The sequence below is a fragment of the Cyprinodon variegatus genome, unplaced genomic scaffold (genome assembly GCF_000732505.1).
Source record: "Cyprinodon variegatus isolate N-32 unplaced genomic scaffold, C_variegatus-1.0 Scaffold70, whole genome shotgun sequence".
NCBI lineage: Eukaryota > Metazoa > Chordata > Actinopteri > Cyprinodontiformes > Cyprinodontidae > Cyprinodon > Cyprinodon variegatus.
In genome coordinates, this window is record NW_015150523.1 from 1632066 (window position 1) to 1659227 (window position 27162).

Consider the following 27162-nt stretch of genomic DNA (forward strand, 5'->3'; position numbering starts at 1 on the left):
TTTACGTTTCTCTCTTCTTATCAGGGAGGGCGGTGCCCCAGCGCCCCCTATGGGCCGGCCGCCACTGCTTTTCAGTCAATTACAGATTACATGTAGAATTGACTACAAGTCCAGACAAATAAGTGTTAAATTCTGAGAAATAAAGCTGAATAAAATGCCAGAATGATAAACATTTACAATAATAGCAAATAAACACAATTCTTGCAGAAATCAATAAATTCGTAAAAAAAAGCAGTTAAAGCTTGTTTTAAGTTTGGAACCCTCCCTCTCTAAGCACGGGAGGCGTGGCCACTGTGGTCGCTAGGAGAAGTGGGCGTGGAGTCGTAGCCATGAAGTTACGTCAGCGGGAGCTGTTCAAACCAGTGTGGTGCTGAAGGGAGCACTCTGCCCGCCGCTCAGTCACACAGCCAGCGGGCTCAGGCGCTCCGTGGCTCGATCGGCTCTCTTTACTCCACGGGGAATCAGCGGCTCCTGGAATTTCCACGCACCGAGGAGCCCTTTTTTAACCGCAGCTCCTGTGGGAACAGTTTCTAACAAGTAAGCGGTGTCTTTTCTCTCTTCCTCTGTATCGTGTGTGTCAGAGACCATTTGCGGGGGGTGGGGGTTACTCTCCAGCTGCATGGGGGTTAGAAATGATCCTGTTTTGCTGTTGAATTGGCTCCTAGAGACTGGCTGAAGCTGCAGTCTGTTTCAGTCTGTGTGTGGCCCCCAGCCGCACCTAAGTCTTACCTGGTGCCAGCCCGGGTGAAACATTTGACTCGTATTTGCATAATCCAGCAGGCAGTCGTCAGACATGCTCTTTCTCTTTCAGTCCGGCGTTTATAGGCTACATGGACACTCTTCTAGTGTAATCATTTTCCACAGCCTGCCCTGTCCACGCAGCCCATTCTTCTTCTTTTTTAATCCCAGCGGGATCAAACTGGGAGAAGTCTTCTGTTACTGGTTGGGTTTCTGGGTGGCTGATCCAGGAGCTTGGAGCAGAAAGTGAAGAGAATATGCTCAGTTAGGTTTTTTTTTCTTTTTCTTGCAGAGCATATTTAGGTGCGGCTTCTCCACTTCCCTTTTCTCCTTACTCCTTCTGTTTTTTAATCTCTTCTTTTGCTCTGACCATTTTCCAATCTACTTTCCATCTTTGTATCTGTCCCTCTAATCTGTCCTCCCCTCTCCCGTTTCTGTTTCCATTTAACACCACTTTCCAATCATCTTTATCTCACCTTCTTCTAGCGAATTTAGTTTCCTCTGTTTGTTTCCCTTGTGTATTTTTCCAGTTTTTTCCTCCCTTTATCACTGCTTTTAGCCTGGTCCTGCTACTCTCCCTCTCCCATCCTTATCTCGATTTTATTGCCTCATAGCTGATGTTGTAAAACAGACATACTACAGGCCATAAAACTGCCACTTTTTTTTTTTTTTATCCTAAAACAAAGTGACTGTGAATCAGTTTGATTATTACTCTGATTTAAGGGAGCATTCAGTTCTCTTCTCTAGGTTTACTTATTTATTATGTTCAAATAAAGCTTTGTATTTACCAGTTTATTTAATGGCAGACAATTATATTGATTATCAGAGCCGTAAAAAAACATAATCAGTGGTTATTTTATGGGGTTTTGAGCCTCCTCTTCCTTTAGACTTTGATTGATTCTGAGTTAAGTTTTGTCTTTTCACATCTTCCCTAAATAGTTCTTTTAGAACCTGATCCTTTTAGTGTATATGGAGAGTTCCCTCTTTTGCTGCTATGCCATATTCATTATTTTTTAAGTCTTGGTAATAGCTTCACCTTCTTTTAATCATCCAATTTTCCATGACCTACTGTATTTCCTGTACTTCTGTGATTCTGTTTCTTGATTAATGTTCATCCCTAATGAAATCGTCTGGAAAACAGATAGACTTAAACTGAGCATGAATAGTGAACTCTCTTTTCCAATTAGGTATTTTCTAATGGGAATCAATTGCAAAACATTTCATTAGTGAGTATCAGAGTGAAAATTGCTGGACCGCTGAAGTCCAAAAGAAGTGGTTAATTTTTCTGCTTCTTATAAGATGTTTTAGGCCATTTTTCAAGTGGCTTCTTTTGCATATACAACCTTGGATGAAATCTCTTCTGAAAGTCTGAGAGTTTGACATTTCCAGGAGACCTTATTAGACCCGTCAGATGGAGGAATATGTTTGGCAGTTCATTTTCCTACACATTAACGCAGTAGGAATATGTCAGTTTCCTGACAGATTCCTAGAACCTTTCTGACATCATTAAGCTCTTTACCTTTTTCAAGAAATATGTCTTGGCTGCAGAAAAGCTGCATTTTTCACAAAGCTTAGAATGATGAAAAAACAAATAAACAGTGAAAAAGAGCTGAATTTTAAAAGAGTTTGATGCAGTGTTTGTTTTTTTTGTTTTTTTACTGCTTCAATTAAAAAACTTGTAGGTAGACACCTCTTCTTGGCTATGTTTGTCATTTTTTCTTTGCTTACATAATTTTGATCAGCTGTGATTAATAATCAACTGGCTAGTTACTGAAAAATTACATTCTTTTTTCTTCCTTTAATATATTACAAGAATTAAAACGAAACCTTTCCCTATTTTTTTGTAAATAAACTCATAAGCCAACTTCACATATTTTGTAATTATAGTTCACAATGAGGTTTTATGGTAATGCATTTCCTATTAAATCAGTTACAAAAAAAGGCATTTCCCTCCTTTCTATAGCTTCCATTATTTGAGTATAATAAATCAGAATGGATTAATACATGTCCTTTAAAATGATTGCTATAAAATATCCAGCTGCGTTTTCTCAAAAGATCAATATAAATATATGTCTGTAGAGATGGCTTCTATCTTTCACTTTAAGCCACAATGAATGGTTGCACAGAAGTGAGAGTAAGTGTGTCTAAAGCTAAATAGAGCTTGCAGAGTAAAAGAGGACAGTGCAGTAAAATATGAATCATTTTCACCAATTTGTTCAAAAGAAATGAAGAACAAAATTATTAAGCCTTAAGAGCTAATTAGACTGGATAAGCAGTATGCAAAGGTCAAGTCTTGAAAAAATATGCCACTCAGTTGAAACAGGAAATGTAAAATGTGTCATCATTTATCTCATCGTCTATTATATATTGAGGATTTGCCTTACAGTTCTTTAAGATCTAGTTTCATTTCTAGATGTTTTTGTTTTCACTATTTCTCCCATTTAAGGTCCATGCAGCCTCAGTAGTTAAATACTTGAAACAGAATATTTCTCTCTTTTTTTTCACTCAAGTTTCATCTATAGACCTCAGATGAAGCTCAGATCTTGTCCAGATTGGTTTTTCTTTCAACCCAGATTATCCTGAATCAAACACATAAGATTCATTATCATAGGGCCATTATATAAGCTGTGGGAAAACCCATCTTATCCATTTTATTTTGTCCAGTTTACAGATATTTGCCTCACATGAAAAAGCAACATTGGTTGTGTAGTTAATAACATACTAGTAATCTTTGTCAACCAGTAGCTTTGGTGATTTTCATCTTGATGCAGTTGAAATGTGTAAAAAATTGTGCAGTGGTGCTAAAAACTGTTTCCCTTCGGTCAGGTGCTATTTTTACATAGTGATTTAGAGGTAAGAGCTGGGTGAATTTAAACTAAAAGTTCAACCTGGAAAGATTCCCAAAGAAGACAAGCAACAATTAAAGAGTTTTATTGAAATGAGAAATATAGCCTTTGGTGCTCAGTTTGTGGTGGAAGAGACGTCCCCCCAACAGGGGCCCGACGCTAGTGGTGGAATGAAGGACGAAGGAAGATGGGGTGGAATAAGGTCACAGCTTGATGGGGCAGAAAAAAAAAAAAAACAATTGGCAGAACACAGGCGCTTTAAAGCAGAGTCCTAGATGATGATTGGTCATTTTCAGACACTGGACTTATTACCTAATAAAAAGTAGCCGAAGTCCACAGAAGGTCTGAAGATCAAATTTTTAACAAGACGTTAGAATACTGCAAAGTTTTCCTCCGTTGAAGCAAAGCATAGAGACATAAAGAATGACTCAGTACTGTTACAGAATGCTGTATGTAGATGAAGAGGAGTTTTATGCTTCTCCATGCGGACTGAGATCTGGGCCCGTAGCCCAACTCTTCCTACAGTTCTCTAATCATCTCTGTATTAAAGTAATCCTCTGCATTTAGCCAAAACAACGCTTGCTGTAACTGCTGTGGCTTATTTATCACACTTTTCGGCTTAAGACCAAGATGCCGGGGCAGCAGAAGTCTTTGCAATATGCACACATCTTTAAACAAAATCTTCAGACTAACCTCCTCAGTCTGCTCTGCATGACGTGTCCTCGTTTCCTAGTTTGATTGCTTAACTCACCTTCTGTTTGATATGTTTTTAATAAGAGTTGTGTGTTAGTCACAAGTCTCCCTGATAAGCGTATGTTAATGCTTGAGTGTGTGTGTGTGTGTTTTTTTAAGCCTTGAATGTGTAATTTTTTCGAATAAGTAGCTTCATTAAACTCAGAGGAAGCCGGTAGCTCTGATGATTAATATCCCAAAATGAGCCAGAAGGCATAATAAGTGTTTCTGATTGGCCGCTGCGGCTGCATGTCGTGCTGCCTGTTCAGACCCATGCGAGGAAATTATTTAATTTCTTACAATGCAAATCAACCCTCACCATGTTAATAGCCTTTATTATAGCTAAATAAGAGAGTTTTTGTTCTTCCTCCTCCTCTTTGCCTTCTCTATCTCCATCCACAGAGCTTAGTGGGTCTTTGTTAGATCAGCCAGGTCGATTTGATGGGCAGGTGGGGGTGTGTGTGCTGGGGGCTCCTTTGGGACACCTGATAGTGCAGGATCTGGTTTCTCAGCCTGTGAGCAGGTGCAGAAACATCAGCCCCATATAACTGCGCATAATGTGGAGTAATGTTTGTATTTACTTGTTTCCAGGCAAAGGATTGAAGATGCATAACTTGGGTTAAAAGGAACAACATGTAATTGATATGTTAGGTCTTTTGTGAGTAGCTCACAGGGTGTAGATATGATATTTATATGATGTTTTTCATCTTCTGCTTTGGTATTTATTTGATTTCCTTACAGTTGAATGCCTTTTACTTTGTAAGCGCTCATACCTTTTAATCTTTTAAATGAACTTTATTTATGTATTTTAGTTAATTAAATAAAGTTTTATTTTGTTTTTGCAATTCAGTTATTTTTACTTTCTTGCTGATTAACTAGTTTTTTGTCTGTTTTTTATTTGCTTCAAATTCTAATGTTTAGCTGTGGCTAATTTTCTTCTTGTTCAACACCAATAATAGTTTTCAGAAAGGAAGAAGATTCGAATCGGTATGTTGAGTTCATGCTAATAGAATCCTAATCTTAAATTCTAGCAGATAATCATTATAGTAAACAGAAAAAAGTTAGAAAACATCGACGCATGTGTAAATAATCTCTCTCACTTTTAAAAGGAATCACTACATTTAATAAAACAAAAGAGGCACCATCTACATCTGAAGTGTAGCTGCTTGAAAAGGCCTATTCCCTAATAATATTTGGTCAGATGACCTAAGGGTCTGTGCTGAAGTATAAAGTTTTAATAAGACAGGTTTACCCTGAGGTGCACAGCTGTGAAAAGCCTTAAAAGTTACCAATTTTAAAAAAGACATCTAAAAGTAAAAGCTGATGAGTGAACCTGATTAAACAGGAATCCTGCACCTTCTTTAATTAGTTCCAGTTGGGAGCTTTTTGTGCTTTCTGGAGGCAATCAAATCCATCTTTTTTCTGTGGTGCAGCAGTTGATTTTTAAACTTTTGAAATCCACTAACCACTTGGGGAAATCTTTAATGTGGTTCCCCTTGGTAGGCACAGTTAAGAACATTTAGAGGATCTTAGGTTTTCACTGCTGATATTGAACATTAGAGGTTAAGAAGAATTAATTTCCTAGATTTATGTGTTGTCTTATACTTATAAAGGACTATTTAGGTAAAATATTCAGTAGGACAACCCATATATAGAGAACCTTCTCTCATAGGATGCTGTCCAGTTACTAAAAGGGGTCTGAAGATGTCCAGAGGCCAAAGAAGATATACAGTCCTTCCTCCAAGTTCTATACTTAGGCTTCTATTAAAGCCTCCTGAGAGTTTTGAACAAAAAGGCTTCTCGATCCGTTCACTCTTCTGGTGGTTGGGAGAAAATTAGCTTAAAAACCTTTACTCCTTTTTATTCTAAATTTAAAATAAAAAAGTGTTTGTTTTTTCAACCTGTTGTGCTGGAAAGCGTAGTAATTCGCATAAAGGCATAGCTGAGGTCCAGTAAACTGTTGTTTCCCAGTGCACCTCCTAATAAAGTATTTGTGTTAAAACAGCAGCTGATGACCCTTTAAGTGACCCGATGCTGTGAAGTGTTGCTCACTGTACATTCTCCTTTAGACTTGGCTTGGACACTCTCTGAACAAGGCTAATTTTATCTGCTTCTATCTTGAATCTCATTTGTTCAAGATCCTCATCAGATATCACAGATAAGGATTTGATTGCTAATTCACCAGTACATAAAGAGCTTCGCCTTTCGCCCCAGCTTCTACTTTACAGCAGCAGTCTGTAGTAAGAACATTGTTACTGCAGATGTACAGCTCAATTAGTCTGTCTTTTTCAGTGTCATCATGTATTAATGACACACCTAGTTGACAATATTTTCTTCTAAAGAAGTAGAGACTCTTCCTGAGAAAGAGGCGGCAGTTTTTCCTTTTTTTCAGGTGGGAATCACAGCCTATGGCTAAAAAGCAGCTCATTCTCATCAAGCAAAACAGAAACTAATTATCAAATGAGACACCCTTCTGTCCATAGAAGATATCTTAAGAACTTGTCTATAGACACCTGAAACAGGGCTGGAGGCTAGGAGTCAAATTGCACGGGAAAATCCATTGGGCCTTTTTCTACAGACTGTGTTAGTAAATCTTAGAAAGTTCTTTGATTTGTCACAGAGGAGCAAATACCTATACAGTACAGCTGTCATGAAAATAATAGCAATGTGTTTTAAAATTAGTACAATCTCCAAAAAACTTGATTTTCATACATTTATACATACAAATTCACTGGGAACATTGGATATTCTACTCCAAATAAAAATCAAAGTATAATGATTAAAAACAAATACCATGCTAAAGAAGGGAATACTATAATTAGGGTTGCACAATTACATAAACATATGTGAATTTGGCGTTACTGCTGAAGGTTTTGACGTTGAATTATCTCACATTTGTCTGTTTGCATTCAGTTGGCATACTATGCTATGCTATACTATGGAAATGAGGGGTTCCAGACGCTTTTAATGTTTAGTCATTACAAAACTGCCTTTAGGAATTCTTTTGCACACACTAATCTAGGAATGGCGATTATAATCGGCTATATAGTAAATCTCTGCTTATGATCTTTCAAAACACATAGCAATGTCAGTTTCTTTTTTTTCTTCACAAATCAAAATATTTACAGTATAAACTGCACAATAATTACTTTTTCAGATTCAGTGCATTTCTTGGTTGTGGGTCATAAAAATGTTTCATGTCACCCTACAGGTTTCCAAATGCAATCATTACAAGGTTTTGGTTCCGGTGTATCGCAGCCAATTTATTTTGTTATTTAACATTAACAACAGTGAAACATGACCTCTTTAAGCATTTTTAGGTATTCCAGTGGCTTTATAATGCATTGTATGTATTAGAATCAGTATGACATAATAGTAGGAGAAACACCCCTTTGATCGCACATCATAATACCACAGCTACTATGCTTTAAAAGGCAATGTGGCTTGAATTCAGATTTGAGAAAAGCCTGTAGGGCTGGGAGACATGGACCTAAAATATCTCAATAAACTGTTATTTCCATAAGTAATTATTAAAAAAACACTTTGTCCAAAATGTTACACAGATGTACCATAGATGTATATGAGAAACACATGGCTCTAATAAAAATAAATAACAATCCTCCTCAAATAAAATAAGTTAATCGGTGTGGGGGAGTGATTTGTGTTCAAGGGAAATGAGAAGTTCAGCACAGACCAATGGGGAAGAAGAGAAAGAGGAACTGGTGGGTCTAAAATTATAATTGCAAACCGACGCAGACCATCTGGATATTAACAATATACTGTGGTGGCATCTTATATCATAAAGTATCTACATTTTAAAGGAAAAAAAATCTTAATATACATTAGCCATCCACAGTTGCATGTTAAACTGCCTTGACCCAAAAAGGACGATCTTGCTATTGTCAGTCTTTTCCAGTGTAAACTGGATCGCACATGATTTTTTAAAATACTTTGAATTCTCAAAGACTAACTATAGAGCTTCCTCGATCACCCTAGAGAAGAGCACTGGCTGAGTTTTTGTCATTTGGCTGTTCTTTGATCTCTTGAAATAGCTTCCCCCCCCCATCTTATTGGAAAGTGTCTGGTTTTGGCCTCACTTAGAAAAAAGAGAGAAAGAAAGAGACACGAGTGTTTTTCAAAATAAGATTTCCTTTTTCCCAAACTGTCAGCCATTTTCTGCACTTTAGCCCTCAGATAAAGGTTATTCCTTGAAATGATTTCTTAAATAACTTCTAGATGAATGCATTATAACCAGCCTGTCTACCGTTTACCATCTTCGGCTTTAAATAATGGCCAAGTATGGAGATCTTTTTTTCCCCCTGGATCAATGACCTCAGTAACTCACCTCCAAACTGCTATTATTTCTAATGCTCTCCTTCAAATTAAGCAGCACTCAATTAAAAGCTATTGAGTTTGTTTTTCTCACAGACTACAACACCTGCAAGTACATTTTTATTCAACAGTGATTGATCTGCTGTTATATTGCATGTGTCTATAGAGAAAAGGCTGAATGTCCAGCAGTTTGTGGAGTTTTCCTTTTTAGCCTTTTGGTTGAACAGAAAAGACAATTCAGGACCTTGGATAACCTCATGCTTCATATTGAAGTTGTATTTGAAAAGACTGGGCAGGTAATTACAGCAGCTAATGGCTGTTCTTTTAATTGCCCTTCTCTCTCAGGTTTACTTTCCTTTACAGATCTCTATTACACGTTTGGACTAGAGGCCATGTTGACAGTGAACCTCCTACCTCTTTGTCACCTCTTCATATTCAACATCATTTTTCCCCCTACATTTCAGCCAAGACTTCACACTCAAGTGCATCCCTCTAATTTCCCTTCGCTCTTGCTGATAGGTGCTCTCACAGAAGACTGAATAGTTTATTGTCGCCGCAGCTGGCAGCAATCAGATAAGAAGCTTGTCTCAAAGTAGCCACACTGGGGTAATTAAGACAGCGGGAAGCACAGAGTTTTCTATTTCCATTTGGATCTGAACACTGAGGACATCAACTCAGTGTTGCAGAAAGGAGAGGCTTTGTTGTGGACAGTAGAGTGGAGGCCTGCTGATATTTGAATCAGAAACCGCAAACCTTAAAGGATGTGTGATGTCTGTGGGGTTTTGTTGTTAATTTGAAACCAGGGATTCAAAACTGGTGTGAAATCTGACATCCCATGGAGAACACTGTTTAGAAAGCCTTAACTGGCACCAGCTGAGACACACTCCCAGTTGGGCGTTATTTTTTTTACCCCGTGGGTTTCATGTGTTCAGACACCCAATTCTAAATTTGTCACAATTTCAGGTATTTCTCTCAGTGTATATAGAGTATTTTTTTTAATCTGTTATATATGCAGATCATTTCTCTGTGGCTGTTTTTAACTATTGCTTTACATCATTGCTTCATCCAATTACAATACGGCTGATAAACGGTTAGCCAGTTTTCATTTCTTTCTCTTACGTTCCCCAACAGGATGAGGATTTAAATAGTTCATGATTTTCATAAAGTTGAACTCTTTTTTTGCTAATGTTTCAGATTGTAACTATTGTTATGTAATCACAGATTAACATTCAGCATTTCATTTGTTCCACCCTATTCAATTGGAGTGTTATTATATATTTGCAAACAAATACTTTTTCCCTAGAAATTGACTTATAGTGGCTGTCACGCACCTTGTATATTAATTTTCTTTTCCTTTAAGTAAAAATACCTTTTTTGGGGGGGGTAGTTTAAGAGGATGCACAATAAAGAGTGAGTTGATTGTAAAGCACAATAGAATTACTGGGTATAAAGTTTTAAGAAAGCATAACAGTAGTACAACAAAATACATTTTTAGACTGACCCCCCCAAAAATGTACAAGGAGTCTATAGCGCTACCTCCAGAATTTAACAGAAAAGGTTTACTCTTTTAATTTTGCTAATCACACCTAATTTTGCCTTCTTACTTAAGATTTTGACAAAGTTATAAATCCTTTTTCCCCATTTGTTGCTGTGTTTTTGCTGCGAAAATAGAGTGTCCCACTTCCAATTATAGATGTTCCACTTTAACAATATAGTGTCTCCAAAAATCTGACACACACGTCACCTCAATCAACTTCCTATCTTTCGCGGCTTTCTCTGCAAAGCGCTGGTTATGTATTCTTCCCATGATAGTTCACCTCGCAGGTAGTTTGTAAGATGGGTCACCTGTGACCGCCTGGACAATGAGCTGGCAGCTTGTGGTTATCCGATGAGTGAGGAGATTGGTTAGCTTGGCTGATAGAGCTGTACTTATAGTTTCATGCATGTCAGCTTGTCACGTTCGATGTGGTAATTTCATAGTATGCCTACACAGGTTGGAAGACTGATTCGTTCTCGCCCCCAGATATACATCCGTGTTACAATATCAAGGTGAAAGTCAGCATTGGTATAGACCCAGCCTCCCAACCCAACAGTGAGAATAAATTAATATTTTTTTATTGCCCAATGAGAGTCTGGCATTAACGCAGCATTTCGTCTTTCATTGTGTCCCTAATGGAAGACAATGGCCGACTGATGTATAAAAAAAATAAGATTTATAAAAAAGTCTTGTTAAATGTGTTTCTTGTTCATTTCACCATTTGGAAACATTCACTATAAACAATTATAAAACCTAAAAATCTACTAAAGAAGGCAAAGTGTAAAGCTGTAAGGCATTTTTTTTTCTCAGTACTACTAAGAGAAGCTTAAGAATGTTAAGTAACTTTATTCAACTGGGAAAGGGCTGACTGAAATGAATGTACCATTGTGTGTTTGTTAAACCACATTTGTCACTGCTGTCAGGAGAAGGTTATAAGCCTTTCTATATACATTTTTGTTTCTAATCTAAATCTAGCTTAAGGAGAAAATTTGTCATTTTCCCTATATATAAACATTTCCAAAAGGCCTTTTTTAAACATAACTAATAGTTTTTAAAATAGGCTCCACAGTTTTGAGCTTTTGTTCTGTACAGAAATGTTAAGAATACGTCTTGCTCATGGCTTAAAGGTTTTCATGGGCTGAAACCCACAGCTAACATGTAGGTGGTGTTTAACCAGCAGAATGCCATCTACTTACAGTAAATGAGACTGAACTTTATGACTTTAACCCTTTTCAGAGCACGTACAGCTGATTAAAGACCATTTGCAGCATGTCCTCCACCCTCTACTCTCGCCTCCTCTGTGATTTGTCCTCAGATTGAATGGGCTCCATGTTTTCCTCTTGCCTTCATGTGGGCCCTGTCCTCAAAGTCTCCATCTCTATACCCTCTCATCACTCTTGTGTGTTGCCCTCCTCCTGTCCCCCATCTGTCTATCTGTTCACTCCATTCATGCAGGCAGTTAATGGTGCCAGCATGGCAGCACGAGTGGGATGTCTGCTAAACTCCTCTATTTCTCCAGTGCTGTCCCAAAAGAGAAGGAGAACAAATCAAAATCTGAGCTATGGACACAGCCCAAAGTCCTTTTGTTATTCATGTTGTTTTTCTTTTAAGAGGAGAAATCTTGAAAAAAAGGAAAAGACAGAGACAATATAAATTGGAGCACATTTTGAACAACTAATCTGTTATGTTTAATTAGCATATTAATAGATACATTTATTTGGTGCACCTCCAGTTTTATTAAAACTTTTCACAACTTTGGGATTGTGGTGCTTTTCTTACATGTTATGATCTGAATTATTTTTAGGCAATTGCCTGTTTTGTATGTTTAGATTTGAGTTCTTTTTTTGTGTGTGTCTTGTTTTGCCTGTTTAACTCTTGGAATCCATGTCCCAGAGCTAGATAACAGCCCCACAGATTTACTTTTACAAGCAGGCCATTATGCCATAAGGTTCGGGAATAAAATCATATGCAATGGACACAGAGACGGTAAAGGAGGTGAGAAAGGGAGAGGGGATAATAATTAAGGGGAGAGAGAAAGAGACCATGAGACAAGAGGGAAACAAGCAAAACAACAGCAAAGAGAAAAGAAAGACACCAAGAGCGATCATCCCTTAGATACCCAGTCAGTACATGTGTGAAGAAAACAGAATCTTTGGTGATTATATTATATTATTCAGGGTTATATATATTTGTAGCTGCAGCTTAGTATTTAGTATTAGTGTGTATCAGTAAACACCTAAAATCAAACTCCTTTGGTATGTATGCAAACCAAAGGCATTTGAAGGGTTAACACGCTTCTTCAGAAGGAAAACCTGCTCAAAAGCAGGTGTGGGTGGCCTCAGAATTGTCCTTCAGAGCCCAGGATTGTGACCAGAGCCCTAGATATCTACAGTAAAGGCACTCCAAACCACAGGGACACAAGGGGGGCAGACCGCTGCAATTACCAGAGAAGGGCAGATGAGAGAGCCGGGGCCTGTCTTCAGAGGGGCCAAACTAGATCTGATTTCCAAATGCAGAATTTTTGTTTAGTAGTGAAGTTTCAGTTGAGGGGAGTGTTGACCTAGTGGTTAGAGCAGTGTGCTTGTACTCTCAGAAGGTTGTAAGTACTCGGTTTGATCCCCACAGCCTCCACTCTGGGTCCATGAGCAAGACCCTTAACCACACTGCTCCCCTGGCCCCGCACAATGGCTCTCCACTGCTCCCCAAGTGGATGGGTTAAATGCAGAGGGAAATTTCTCCAGTGTGAGATTAATAAAGTTCAGTTAGTATTATTATTATCACCTCTAGTCACAAATCCAATATGTATATGCATGGAGCAGTTCTGAACATCAACAAGCCTCCAAACATTACCTTTCAGGTCTGTTTTAGTTGTAACTTCTACCAGGAAATGAACACAACACAGTTCTGATAGAAACTGCTAAGCTTGTTAGCTCTAAAAGGCAATGAGACGAGAGGTCCAGCAGTATTTTGCAGGTCGACAGTGAAACCAGCTGACAAAGCCAGTATCATTTCGTCACATCAGAATGACTGCCTGACCCAGAGGGAAGAGAAATATCAAGACTACATTTTACTGTCTCTGTCTGTAGTTCACTGAACATTTTATACCTTTACTGGAGCGATGTAGGGATTTTAAAGTCAGAAAACGTTAGAGATTTCAAAAGTACTTACTTTTTTTACTGAAGCAAATGTACAGATACCTGTGTGATTAAAGACACTGGTAACAGTAATAGTACAGATGTAAGTCCTTTACTTATGTAAGATAAAAAGCACAGGTTATGCATTGTACCTCATTACCAAAGTAAATTTGTTGCCTTAAATAATATGAAATGCCTTTGAAATACTTTCTTATAAAAACAGATATATCCACAGAAAATAGGTCAATATTCCTGTTTTGCTCATTCTGTTGGTACATTCTGTTGGGAGAACATAGAAAATACTAACTGAAAATATGAAAAAATACAATTTCAGACAGGATAATATTGATTGAGCTGAACAGAAATTGTGCATGAGCAGCTGAGTACTTTTAGAGCTCTGGTATCCATTCAAATATTAATGCTGGTTATCACAGCATTAAAGTTGCAAACAGAATTAAAATAGAAACTTATCTTGAAACATAATCGAATTTAAAATCTACTGAATGAGGAATGGATAGGAAATGACTTATGCCTCTGAATCTGATCTATCATCTTCAGTGTTTTCCAGCCTCCTGTCTTCATCTGTGTTTTTCTATAAACTAACTGGCTCCAACTTGACAGATTCTCTCTTTGAATTCTGCGGTTTTGTTAAACCAGTTTGAGAAAGTAAGGAGTAGAAAGTACAGATCTTTGTGTTCAAATGTAGTGAGAAAAATACTCAAGAAAAGTACGGATACTGAAAAAGAATTCAATTATTTATAGTTACTAAGTGTTTTTACTTCCCACCTGTGGAAAATGGGTCAGCATTTTGGCCATTTTTTGTTTTTGGGATTGGGGGGCTTCTTGATCTTTATTGACCTGGATGATCGGGATATTAAAAACATGTTGTTTTTTTTATAACCGGTAAAAGACAACTACATTTTTCTTCAAAGTCCTATTTTTAAAGAAAATCTTAGATATAATTTGATGTTTGAAGGATGCAGTTCTGGACTCCCTGCCATAGGTTGAAAATCTCAGCTGGATCACAGGTCTTCTAATCTTTGTGTCCCAAGTGTCCAGCTCTGTCTTTGTCTTCTTTAAAAGTAAAAATCTTTATTTGATTTATCAATATGGTTTCTTTCAGATCTTCGGGAAGTAGTGAAATATTTTTATTTAAATAAAGTTGTTTTAAATGGCAACTGAGGCAAATATACAATTCTCCATCTTAAATTTCTATTGGGTTCTTTAGAGCAGGCATCCCCAAACTCGGTCCTCAAGGCCCCCTGTCGTGCAGGTTTTAGAAGTTTCTCTGCTTCAGCACAGCTGGTTATAATGAAAAGCCTGTTAATCAGCCTTCAATTAAAATCAGTTGTGCTGGAGCAAGGAAACCTCTAAAACCTGCAGGACAGGGGGCCTTGAGGACCGAGTTTGGGAATGCCTGCTTTAGAGATTCTCGTTAGTCCAAAAATATCTTAACTATTTCAAGGATGTCAAAAAATAAGAATCTTTAAATTTTGGGAAAGAATAATGGAAGAAAAGTTTGTTGTTTAAGGCTTGTGTTCGAAAAAAGCATCCAGGATTACAAACCCCCAGTCAAGCACTTTTTAGTTCTGTTTAAGTTTTCTTTTTAAGTTTTCATTGGTTTCATTTTCCTTTTGTGTGGTTTTCTGATTGTATTTAAGTTCTTATGTATTTCTTGTTTACTCTCTGTTGCCCTCTTGTTCCAGTCTCCTTTCCCCTAGTTCCCCTTCTAGGTTCTTCTGTCCACACCTGCTCCCAATCAGCTGATTACCCCAGTCTTTGTTCTGTTTAAAATATATACTCCTTCTATTCAGTTACTGTTTGTTGGTTCCTCGTCGTTTCTTTGCTCCTTGTTTGTGTTTTTCCTGACGTCTTTTTTGGTTTCTGTATTTGTGGTTGGACGTTGCTACTGATACCTTTAAAACTGCATTAAATCAGCAATAGACATGCAGCACTAACTGAAACATTTCCAACCTGAGACATTTCTTTAGGGCGAACAGGCTTGTTGCTCTATCGCCCGCCTTTTCAGAAAATAAAACATGACAGGGGTCAGCAGACGTCCAGAGTGAGAGTGGGCGGCAACTGCAGCACAGCTTTAACTTAACAAAAAGAGAAAAAAAACAGAGCAGGGCATGATCTGAGCAGTCTGAAAAGCATTTCTTCTTTGTTCAGGGCCCTTGGTCTGTACAGTGTTTTATTTTTTATGTCGTCACAACATTTACAGCTTCTAACGTTTAAGAGGCTCTAAATAGAGGAAGCCAGACAACCGACCCAAGGTCACCTGCCTGCTGCAGGCAAGACAACTGAGCGCACACACAGACACATCATAAATACACATTAACCTCACTTGTGCTCTATGACACATAGAGATTATATAAATGGGCTCCTGCGTCACACAGCAGCACACAATTATATGGTCTCTTCTCTTTTCAGTGTGGAGCTTTAAATCCCTCTGTTGCTGTGATCGGAAATCTGATTGTTAGAAACTACTTGAGGTGGTTTCATTTATTTGTCTCTGTTCCCATTTGTTTTAAAAACACTACCATTCTGTAAGTTAAAATAGTTATGCAGGTGCCAGTTAAAGCTGAAGTCTGTAAGTTTTAAAAATCACTTTTTTGTCATATTGGCTAAAACTGTCCCTATGCCCAGACAGCAGTACATGTGATATGTAACCTGTGAAAAAAACTGCTTCAATTGGTCCCGCCTACTGCCTGTATTTCAATCTGGAAAGAATAATTCGGGACGAGTCAAAACAACCAATCACAGCCAGAGGAGCGTCTGATGGAGTGTCAATCACAGCTCACACACGCTGAATCCAATCCGCCCCAACCCACCCCCCACCCCCCCCTTCTGGTCGCATGCGGAAGCCGCGCAGATGCTGTGAGAGGGGTGGAGCTTGGAGGTGGGGCATGAGTGAAGCAGAGAGGGTGGGGGAGTGGCGTGAAACCTGTTTTTCTTCTAATTTTCAGTCGAAGTCTGCTCTCTCCTCAATGTTACAGACTGCAGCTTTAAGGCTTTCAAATATATATTCAAAGACAATGTATGTTGCCATATGTTTTTCTAGATTGAAACCAAATCACCCTTTAGTCCAATACAACGATTATTTGGTCCATGTTTGAGTGAAGCGATGCTACGATGTTGTGAACCATAAGTATAGGTCTTAATCGTGTTCTGAAATAATGAAATCTGATCTCAAGCACCTATACCCACAATGTAGATTCCAGATAGTTCATATTTATTTGAAAAAGAATGCAAACAGAAAAAATTGCAAAAGTCAGCAAAACTGTGCTGCTTTAACTGCAGCCAGATGCTACTAATCCAATGCGCTTGATTACCTGATCATCACCATCAGCAGGATCTGCTGCAATAGCAGATGTTTTTATACAGATGTATGCCAACATGGTGATGTGTAGGGAAGACATCCATACTGAATAATACTGTTGTCATACTGAGAGATATCAATACAACCTCCTTTTTTAATTTGAGCTGGACCATAATTGAACTAAGAGTATGAATAACAAACCAGGATGTGCAAGGCTCTTTTAGAAACAAATATCTGGGACAAAGTACAAAATATATAAAAACAAAAAAAAAAAGACTTGTTTTTTTGGATGAATGTATTTTTAATTTTAAAACTTTCAACAGGTAACAAAAATCCTTGTGGTCACTATAATGACGTTATACCATGATCACATTGATGTGGCCACATTCCACATGAATCCTGGGTTAAAAACGACAACAAAAAAGGGAGACCCTTTCTGAGGGAAATTTGTGAAATCTGTTAAAGTATGGCCCATCCAGTGGGAGGGATCAAAGCCACCTTTTGTCCCCCCTAACTCTTTTTTTAGACCTACATGATATCAATCTCAGTGTTCCCCACCACTAGTTAGAACTGAAGAAGCCTCTTGGATAAGAGGCGAAATGTCTTCTAGAAAACTTCACGTCAAGTTGCCTAAACTGAACTTTTTCAAGCTTGACCATGACCTGGATGACTGAGAATCTTCACAGATAAGGTACAAATATGAGTTTCTTTAAATTGAGAACTCTGTGTTTTTGCCCTTTGGGAGCTGTATTATACACACCTGTGTGCTGCTGAGCAGCTTGCAATAGAGGTGTTCACAATAATCATGACCAAATCATCAAATGCATTTGATTAGTAGCTCCTAGCTTCTATTTTTTCTTTTTAATCAGAGAGCAAACATCTACCATGATTTTTTAGCCAGCCAAATTAACTTTCTTTTTTTTCTAAACAACATCCAGTTGTAATAAACTAACTTTTGAAAGTCAATGCATTTCAACTTTTTTGAGCCCAAAGGAAATGTCAAAACTCATAGTTTTTTGTTCTGTTTTAAGTTGTTGAGGATGCTGATGTATGTATGCCTGTATATGGCTTCACGGTGGTATCTCCAGTTGAGTCTTTAGTCCAGGTGAACACAAATGCATTTATATGTAAATATATACATAATTATATAATTCACATATAGGCATCTGGAACTAGCTCGTTGATCAAGATACTTTGTGTTGTATTGTAGAGTAGAGGCTCAGCTCGATCACCATGTCAGATTGGGTCATTTAAAGGCAGATTGGGAGAGTAAAGCACAAGTCCATACCAATGAGATTGACTGATTGATATATGCTCCGGATTATGGATTATTTGCTGAAATATTCTGAGCGCACTAAAGCGAATGGACAGCTGCGTGGTGGATACTGAGTTTAAACAGAAGTCATTGGGAGGGTTGGTTGGGTGCCCACCGCTGTTGGCAGGTCAGTGTGGACACAGAGTGTGAATATAAACACAGATTATGTTTCCATCGCTGGGAAGTTGCAGAAAGCAGGATTTGGGCTGGGTCAGTTTAATCTTTTAGTCATGGGGGTGGGTTATATTTGGAAACAGTGAGAGCGTGTGGGTGCTTTCAGTCATCATCACTGTTAACTGATGAAATTACAGACTCTCATTTAGAGCAGAATGGGTCCACACCTTCCGCACGCTGCCGCTTTTTCATAGGCGGAGTTCTGTAAACCATTTAGCAGGGCGTATCGGATGCCAGATGCCCTGATCAGACCCACCTTAACCTCATGGCTGCTGCTAACATAACAATGCTGATGTGGTTCCAGGAAACATTTGAATCCCAATGGTTTTAAAAAATAGATGACTGGATGTAATGATGCCCTAAAATGATTTTTCTCATACAAGAAGAAAATAAATATTCTAAAAACTGTGTTGCCCCTTCTGTTCAACCCTTCTGGGTTGGTGTCCTGTTAAAAAGGTAACCCTATTTCTCTTTTATTTAGATTTAACTTCCTCATTGAGCTCTTGGTCATTATTTTGGCTATAAGGAGCTACACTATAGGACCTAGCATATGTCAAATATTCAGAATGTGCTGCAGCATCAGCAACATTGTGACATTTCTTAAATTTTTAAAAGCTAACCACCTTACATTATTTTTGCAGTATTATTTTTACCATCATCTTACCATTTTCTCCCGCTTAGTCCTTTTCAGGTTCACAGTGTATTGTCTTATGTATTGTCTATACAGCAAAAACATATTTCTAAAATAAAGTTTTTTTTCAGCTTATTGTGGAACTCAAATTAATTCTCAGACTAGTTCTGCAGTCTTACATTGCCACAGCATGATTCCTCCACCACAACACTCTTCTATATTTTCTTTGAATTAGTTTAACTCTATTTTACAACGTTCTCAAAGCTTAAAGGAAAAGTCCGATCAGCAAGGAATGATCAATGGATCATTATCTATACCTTAAACTAATATGTTTGCGATGATTTAACGAATTTAGCGTTAATCACAAAAAAAATCATCACTTAGTCCTGGACCGGCCATTTTTGCCCAAAACATAGTAACACCTCACTCCTGACATCTTCCGGCAGTGACGTCAAAGTGCAGTAAGCCTGGCATCATCCTACCCGCTTTAAAAGCAAAATCGATGGAAACTACTAGACACATGTGCAATCAACAACAATTATTTAAGATTTCGAGAGGACTTCACTTTTGAAATTCACGAGAGCTATAGTTAAACTGACAATGCCCACGTGCATGGCAGTTGGATGTTGTAATACATCCAGTAAAAATGAACAAAAAAAGAAAAATTTTTATTTCACCTTTCCGATTCATGATCCTGCATAATCCTCATGATGGGGATGTGCAAGGACAAGTAATTTTCAGTAGTATATGATCACACATCACACACAGAAAAATAGTGACTGTGCATTTTGAAAAGAACCATTGGTGACAGCGCGCCATCACATGTTACAGACATCCCAAGTTCCAAAAACTTATCAGGGTAAATTGAATCCATTAAAAATACACAGCAAATAAAATTAAAAACCATTAAAGTTGGTTGTAATGTCATTAATTAAAAATGTTTAAAGGGAGCTTTTTAATAAACTGTAGTTTGCAGAAAAGGAGCTGACTCAGTTTGTGCTGTGTTGACAATTTTTTAAAACTCTAGTGTAAAGTAACAGCTTAAATTATCAGAACAGTGCATTGCAGCCAGAGCTGCCCTAGGTGGTAATACTTTCTGTCTGTGTGGCTGAAAAGAGAACCTTGGGGTGGAGTCATTTGTTTAAGATGTGGTCGAGGTAAAACATGCTGTTTATACAGAGGGGCAGAAGTGTGCTGGAAACCAAGGGGCTAACTTAGATAAGTGCATATGCAATAGAAAGAGACTCTCTTATTATCTGTGTAAGTTAGAGGCCTAGTTCTAACCTCAGAGACAGATTCTGTACTTGTTGAGCGAGGACTATAAGGGTGGGGCGGACCCCCTGTGCTGTAATTAGTGAGGTGATGAGGTTAAAGATGACATGTGAGCCGGGTGGGCTGTGGTTCTGCTCTGCCTGTTAACCTGATTTTCGACTTCCTTCACATTTGTTTTTTTTTTTTTTTTTCTATTCTCGGCCGTCAACATGGCAGACTCAGACTTGCTGTTTGGCTGATTAGATCCATCCAGATGCAACAAGTACATCTGGTAGCATCAGTAAATATGGGAACAGATTTTTTGCATTTGCTGGAAGAAGTCGAGCCAGGTATGAAATGAAACTGGTTTAATTTGGCAACAGCCAGACAACAACCAGGTTAGACCTGAAGGCAGCAGACACTGCTTTGTGAGGACGGCTACACCACAAGAAGCAAAGAAAAATATATTCCCATTTTAACATGTCTTTATTTGTTTTGTTAGACCTTGTAAAACCTTAATAAATAAGTGTTTAACAGATATTTATATTATTAACCTTTTAACAGATATTCAAAGAGTGTATATATATATCTATATATATATATATATATATATATATATATATATATGTATATTATTAATCCTATTATTGACTTTTAACTCTAATGATTTGTTGCCACAGAAATGTACTTCTTTTCTTTTTCTATGCAGAGCACTGAATTGTACAGCAGATGAGATGTGCTACATGCCTTGCTTTTAAGCTGCACCTCAGAGCAATGGCACGGTTGGTTTTAATAGTTGAAGCCTTTGTTTCTTTTCATTCAGGCCCTTGTTTGGCTCCAGATCTCTGCAGAAAGACCTCATAGCTACAGTCAGCATAAGTCTCTATTGTGGTTACTGGTTAATCTAAAGAACACTTTTAGTGGTTAGGCCTCTCATGGTTAAGCTTCTAATTACATCTGTAATATTACTGTGAAAATTGACCATAGGTATTACCAGATGCTTTAATTAGTTCCTTTGACCAATTTTAAAACCTGGAACATTTCATAAATCAGTTAATTTAACTGTGGAACATGCTTTTGTTTCTTTACTACTAACAATTTAGGAGTAAACTATTTAATCCAAGAAGGGTTTGTCAAACAAAGGTATAAAGTTCTATTTGCTATCAAAATCTAAAAGAGACCAAAAAAGTTAAATAAACGTCAATTTCAGGCAAAAGAAAATGACAAATATTGAAACTTTACTGATGGGGATGTAATGACCTACGCTTTCACTGACAATCAGCTAAAGGAATTGGTAATAAATATGAGCACCATTATCAGCTAATATCCCAAAAGCATAATAAGAGGCTTCAGTATATCCTGTCATCTTTATCAAACTTTGTTTATGTGTCATAACGGCCCAGTGACAGATGATCAGATTCACATTGTTTTCAGAAGTTGACCAGTTGTGGATCAATCAACCGATGATGCAGCATTCGCACAGCTTCCGAAACAGCTTATATGTGAGGCCATCTATATAAACAAACATCTCCTGAGGAACTCGTCTGTTAAAAGCCTGGCTGATGGTCTTATTGTTTTCTTTCTGGTGTACCACAATCAGATCCGTCATACTAACACCCATTAATTCATTATCATCCTCAGCCTAATGAATAATTGATGCTGTGTGTATGATGGGTACACTACTCAGGGATAAATAAGGCTTTTTCTAATGTCGTGTTTATATGAATTTGTGTTTTTGTGTTGTTTTTTTTAATGCTGTTCATAATGCAGTATAGGCATTATTGTTACCTCTGCTAAGGAGTTTATTTTTTTAGGAGAGTTTGTGTGTTTTTTATTTTTTATCAGAGGTGTCCCTCCTGCCAAGAAACAATCTGTAACATTTTGGTGATGATCATATTTTGGATACAGGAATAAAAAAAAAAAAAAGATTCTCAGACATTGTGAGATAGGAATATTTGGCGGAACAAGCATTTTCCTATTAAACTAGAGGGTGGCAGCAGTTACTACTGAAGACCTTAAGCGTCAGACTCAAAAAGTCTGGAGGTATTTTACTGAAGACAAAAAACACAAGAGAATGGGACCTTGATGGTTTGCTGTTTGGATCAATTGCAAATTTATGAATGGATTTTTTTTTTTTTTACCAGAAGTGTGCCCCATGCTCATGGAACTATTCATTTAAATTTGGTAATAATAATTCAGATCATGTTCCAGTTTTAGCTATAGGTGTAAGTCACAATATGGGGAAGAATTTGTTGCTTGCCTGCTTGTCTGCATTCTTTAAGACCTTTTCTACTTTTCATATTATAATTAGATCAGAAACTCATTTGGAAAGAATTGAAATTATGGAAGAAGTTTCGAAAATAATAAAACGTCACATGTGGTGGTTGGAAATTTAACTCATCTTCTTACGTTGATAGAAAATGTTCTGTTGCAGGAGTGAAAATTATCTTTTTTTTTTTTACTTTATAATAGCAGTGAGAGCTTTCAGACATGGAAAACTCAGGGCCCTCTACTGTAACTTTGTGCTTCAGAGAATAATTAAAAAAATGTATAACTGTGCTTGACATTTTTCTAAAGCTGTTAGGTTTCTGAGTTTGACTGGGATCATGTGGCTGTGTAAGACTATGAATAATTGGTGCAGCTAGAAAAGTGCTAAAAAATTCAGTCCCATTAATAGTATTAATTAAAAGTTCTAACCACAGGTTAACACCTCTCCCCTCGGCTCCACAGTGGTGGAAGGTCCAGAGGACCTTCATGGCACCATGCAAAGATGGTGCAATGAAAGCTAGTGATAAATGATAAGGTCAAATCAAAACAAGTCTTACTATAGATTTTAAATGTAGTGAAACTGCTTAACCTTTCATTTTTGGGGATCCGGATCTTTTCACCAGCTTTATTCCTCAATGGAAGAATAGTACACTCAATACAGAGAGGCTATATTTGTTGCTAATTTTGGTACATTTAATATTCAAACTTAATCTTTTTCATTACCTAAGTTAATATATACACTCAAATAATTTATCTAATGAGTAAAAGTTCATATACCCATAAATATTTTATTCTAGAGAGGTAAAGTAAATCAAGATGCTGAGATAATTCCGATTCCTGTCAAAGTGATGTGATTTCTGTAAATTTACTGCGGTCTGCATCCAGCACCCTACAAAAATAGAATCAAATCAAATTTTATCATGCAGAGCCTGCTATTTAGAGGCTGTATAAATGCTCCTAATATTTATAAATGCTTTGATTTGCTATGATGTGCAAAAAGGGAGTTTTCTGTCTAAGAAAAAGGACAAAGGCAGGCTACACTTTGTGAACAGAACCTATGAAATAATGCTCTTTAGAAAGATGGCTTTAAAATTGAATCATCTGGACAGCGGGACAAAGGATATATTTACCATAGCCCAAATACAGCATTCCAGGAAAATGACATAACTGTTGCGAAGCATAGAGGTGGCAGTATCATGGTTTGTTGCTGCAGGCAGCTCACTATAACATAAACCATCACAATTCCTACCTTGAAGAAAAGATAATCTTAAAGACATTAATTGAAATGAAGGGAAAATTAAGGGTAAATTAATAATTAAATAATAGTAATGCATACTATAATGATGACAATGAACTGAAGCAAAAGTGCCAGTAAATTGATGAAAATCATGATGAAATATCCTTCATCAACAGGAAAGTTGAAAGCGATTGTCTAGGCTCAGAGACCTCCTATATTTCCAAGAAAACATCCTTGGCCAGATGTTGCATCCTTGGGAATCAAAAAATACTGAAAGTACAGTTACGTAAGAACTCATTCTAAAATATGTTTGGCAGATCTCTGAAACAACAGCAAGGTCTGGAGTTCTTTGGGGAGGAGATGCTGGTCTAAGTCTGCTCTGAAGCAGTCTTCACAGTAACAGATCAGGCTTCTAGATGAAGTTAATTCAAAATTAAGCTAATTGTATATAATAGAGGAAAAAACAACTGATTCTTTTTATGTCATGGAAAATAAAAGTTTTAAGTTTTACTTTTTAATTTATTTTCAGGTTTCATTTTAATTTGATTTAATTAATTAATGAGAGCCTCCCCTGAACATTTCATTGACTTCCCAGTATAAATCACCTGTTCTAATCAGGTAGAGTGTTAATTTCATCTAAAAAACTCACACGGAAACAAAAATACAATTAGAAGAATTATATTTATACAATTATTTAAAGACTGGCACTCAGACCTCGGCAGGAAACATCATCGCTAAATTTTACTTTAATATATATAAGATGGGGTGTAAGAACAGGGATGTTTCCCCCCAGGCCTGAAACTGGTGGTGGAGTGGAGATGGATGAAGTTGGTTAAGTCCATAGATGGCTGAGTGGTGAGACCATCTAGTTGAGCTGTATTGGTTATATCCAGCAGAATGTGTGAGCTGATACTAGTGCTTCACTCGGGACCCGGAAGATAGATGTCCAGCTTGGATAAAGACAGGTTTGCATGAACCTTTCCATGATAAGCAAGCATGAAGCGACAGTGGAGAGGAACAACTCCCCTTTTGGAAGAAACCTCTGGCAGAACGAGGCTCAACATGGCAGTCTTCTGCCGACCGGTTGAGATGTTACGGGGAATGCAGATAGAGTCTAGGAGGAATTACACTCTGATAGGGACGAAGCAGAAGAAACACCATGGAAAAGCCAGATGGAGCTTAGCTACGATGGTGAAGAAGGGGATGGAGGTTGGTTGACTCAGGGTCATCTGAGTCAAAATCAGATATATTGCAACCACTGATTGCGCTTGGCTGGGTAGCAGGCTGAATGGTGAATTTGACAGCCTTTTAAGATGAACTCTGGATGCTGATTGGGGTTTGTGGAGGTGCAGTTCAAAGCTGATTGGTGTGCATCAGAGGCAGGTGAGCTTCTAATGATGAGGGCAGGTAATTTAGCTTCTTCAGTTGAACTAGGCTTCATTATACGTGAAATTATGAACCTAAAATAGGGTGTGATTCTTAATGGACATTGCAATGTTTTAGGTAAAAGAAAATACAATTTATTCAGTTTTTTTCAAAGACTTAATATCAATATCACCTAAAAAATTTTAAAGACGAAATAAGGGTTTTCAGTTTGTTAATGCTGACAACAATGATTTTTTTTTTTCAACATCCTCACTATCTGTTAACATCTGCGTAATTTCCTATGAGGATTAGAGAAGCATTTATGGATCCATAATTCATGATGGTTCTATGGGTCCCAGATGGAGATTTGTATTGGAAATAAAGCAAGCAAATAAAATGTAAACAGCTTTGGTACCTGATGAGATGCAGGATGGTTCAGAGCCACCCACGTAAGTAACTGCAAAGAAAGCAAGCTTTCTGGATCCAGATAACCACATTAAAGACCTTCTAGGAATGTTCCTTCCGGCATTACAGAAAATTATATTCATAAAATATAGAAAATTCCTATTAAATTATTCCCTGAATAACTTGGTATCCATAGATAAAGAACGGTGCTTTATCAGTTGATGCTGACGTCCAATCCCTCAAATACTACAGTGAGGTAGCAACATGGTAGTACCATTAATACATTTAGGTTTCAGTTTAATGTTACCAAGCCTAAACATAATTTACCACACTCTAAGATGTATTACAATGGAAATCTTGTTTTTATCATTGCAGTATTGTCATAGTTGACTGTTTTATATAGTGCAGAAACCTAGTTTTCTCCTAATTGTTAAAATTGGCCTTGCTAATTCTTAGTCTTCCCCAACCCTCTCAATACAAAATGATGAAATATACAAAATTATCTACTTGTAAAAAAAAAAAGGTTATTAATATACACTTTTGTAATGTATTTTTATCTCAGATTAATTCTAAATGTTTCCTAAATATGTATTTGTTTACTAGTACTGAAATAGAAAACAAAAATTGTTACTAATGCAAATTGCTCCTGATGTTGTGGAACAGTGCTTTACGGATTTAGAGCCTTAAAAGCATACAAAGCAAGTTTTATTTTAATGGATCCATCATAACTAACCCAGACATTGATAGGATCATTCTGCGGTTTTGGATCGTGTTCCTGAATGAGGCTTTTTGCAGCAAAATGTCTTGTCTGCAGTAGTTGAGGTGCTTTGTGCTTTCTTTTAGCCTCATAATCAGGTCAACTCTGCAGTATCTTGCCCCTTATCCAGTCCATTATAGTTGTACACCTGTAACCACCTGTAAACTGTATAATATATGAGTACACAAAATTAAAATCAAAAATCTAAATTGAAATTTTCAATATTCAATATTTGAGTTTCTTATTTTATTTTTTGCTGTTTTTATGATAAAACGTATAATTCAGTTATTAAATAGTATGACATAGAAAATTGCCAGAAAAAATAAATTATTGTCAAGTTAATTTTTTTACACTGCAAACACTTGTCAAAAATAAGTAAATATTTATCCAAATAAGTGTATTTTCCACTTATTTCTGTAGGTAGATAAAATGATCGGGGAATGGATGAACAGCACACATAATAAAAGGGCTGAAATAATTAAATAGCATGTGCTTGAAATAGTTTTCCTTTTCTAATCAAGAAAAACATAGTACTTTAAGAAAAGTTTACTTTTTTGCATATTTTAGATTAAAACATCTTAATTTAATTTAAAAGTTTTTTTTGATAATTATGTATTCAAAAAAAATCACCTCTCATCAATTGAAATTCCTGTGAGTTGTATTTTAAATGTTGTATTTAGTTTGGGTTTATTGTACACTGCATTTAGCCAGGTTAGGACGTCAGCTGCATTTTCTTCAGTCGTGGTTTTACATTCACCCTGATGTCATGTTTGTTGAGTAATTCTGTTTACATTTTCTTTAAAAATAATTGAATTCAGAAATCTTTCATGAGGATTGTAGTATAATGAGGATTGAGGAATGCTGCTATTGCGAGCCACACCCCCTTTGGTTTAGTAATCTTGGATGCATGCTTTGAAATTTCACAGAGCATGGATTCTTTTCAGTTTGATTATGTAATTGGACAAAATGTCCAAAACTGAAAATGGTTTGTTAAATATTATCATATATTATTGTTCTAAAGCGGAGATAGGTACCAGCACCCCTCGGATGGATGGATGGATGGATGGATGGATGGATGGATGGATGGATGGATGGATGGATGGATGGATGGATGGATG

The 27162-nt window shown here is 37.1% G+C and overlaps 1 protein-coding gene across 1 annotated transcript in view; it reads left to right on the top strand.

Moving 5' to 3' along the window:
* Positions 1–374: 374 nt before the first annotated feature.
* smpd3 (sphingomyelin phosphodiesterase 3) overlaps positions 375–27162 on the top strand; it is a 104704-nt gene continuing 77916 nt past the window's right edge. The window contains exon 1 of the mRNA XM_015372241.1: positions 375–537. The gene's annotated coding sequence lies outside the window, so the exon portion shown is untranslated. The remainder of the gene's footprint in view (positions 538–27162) is intronic.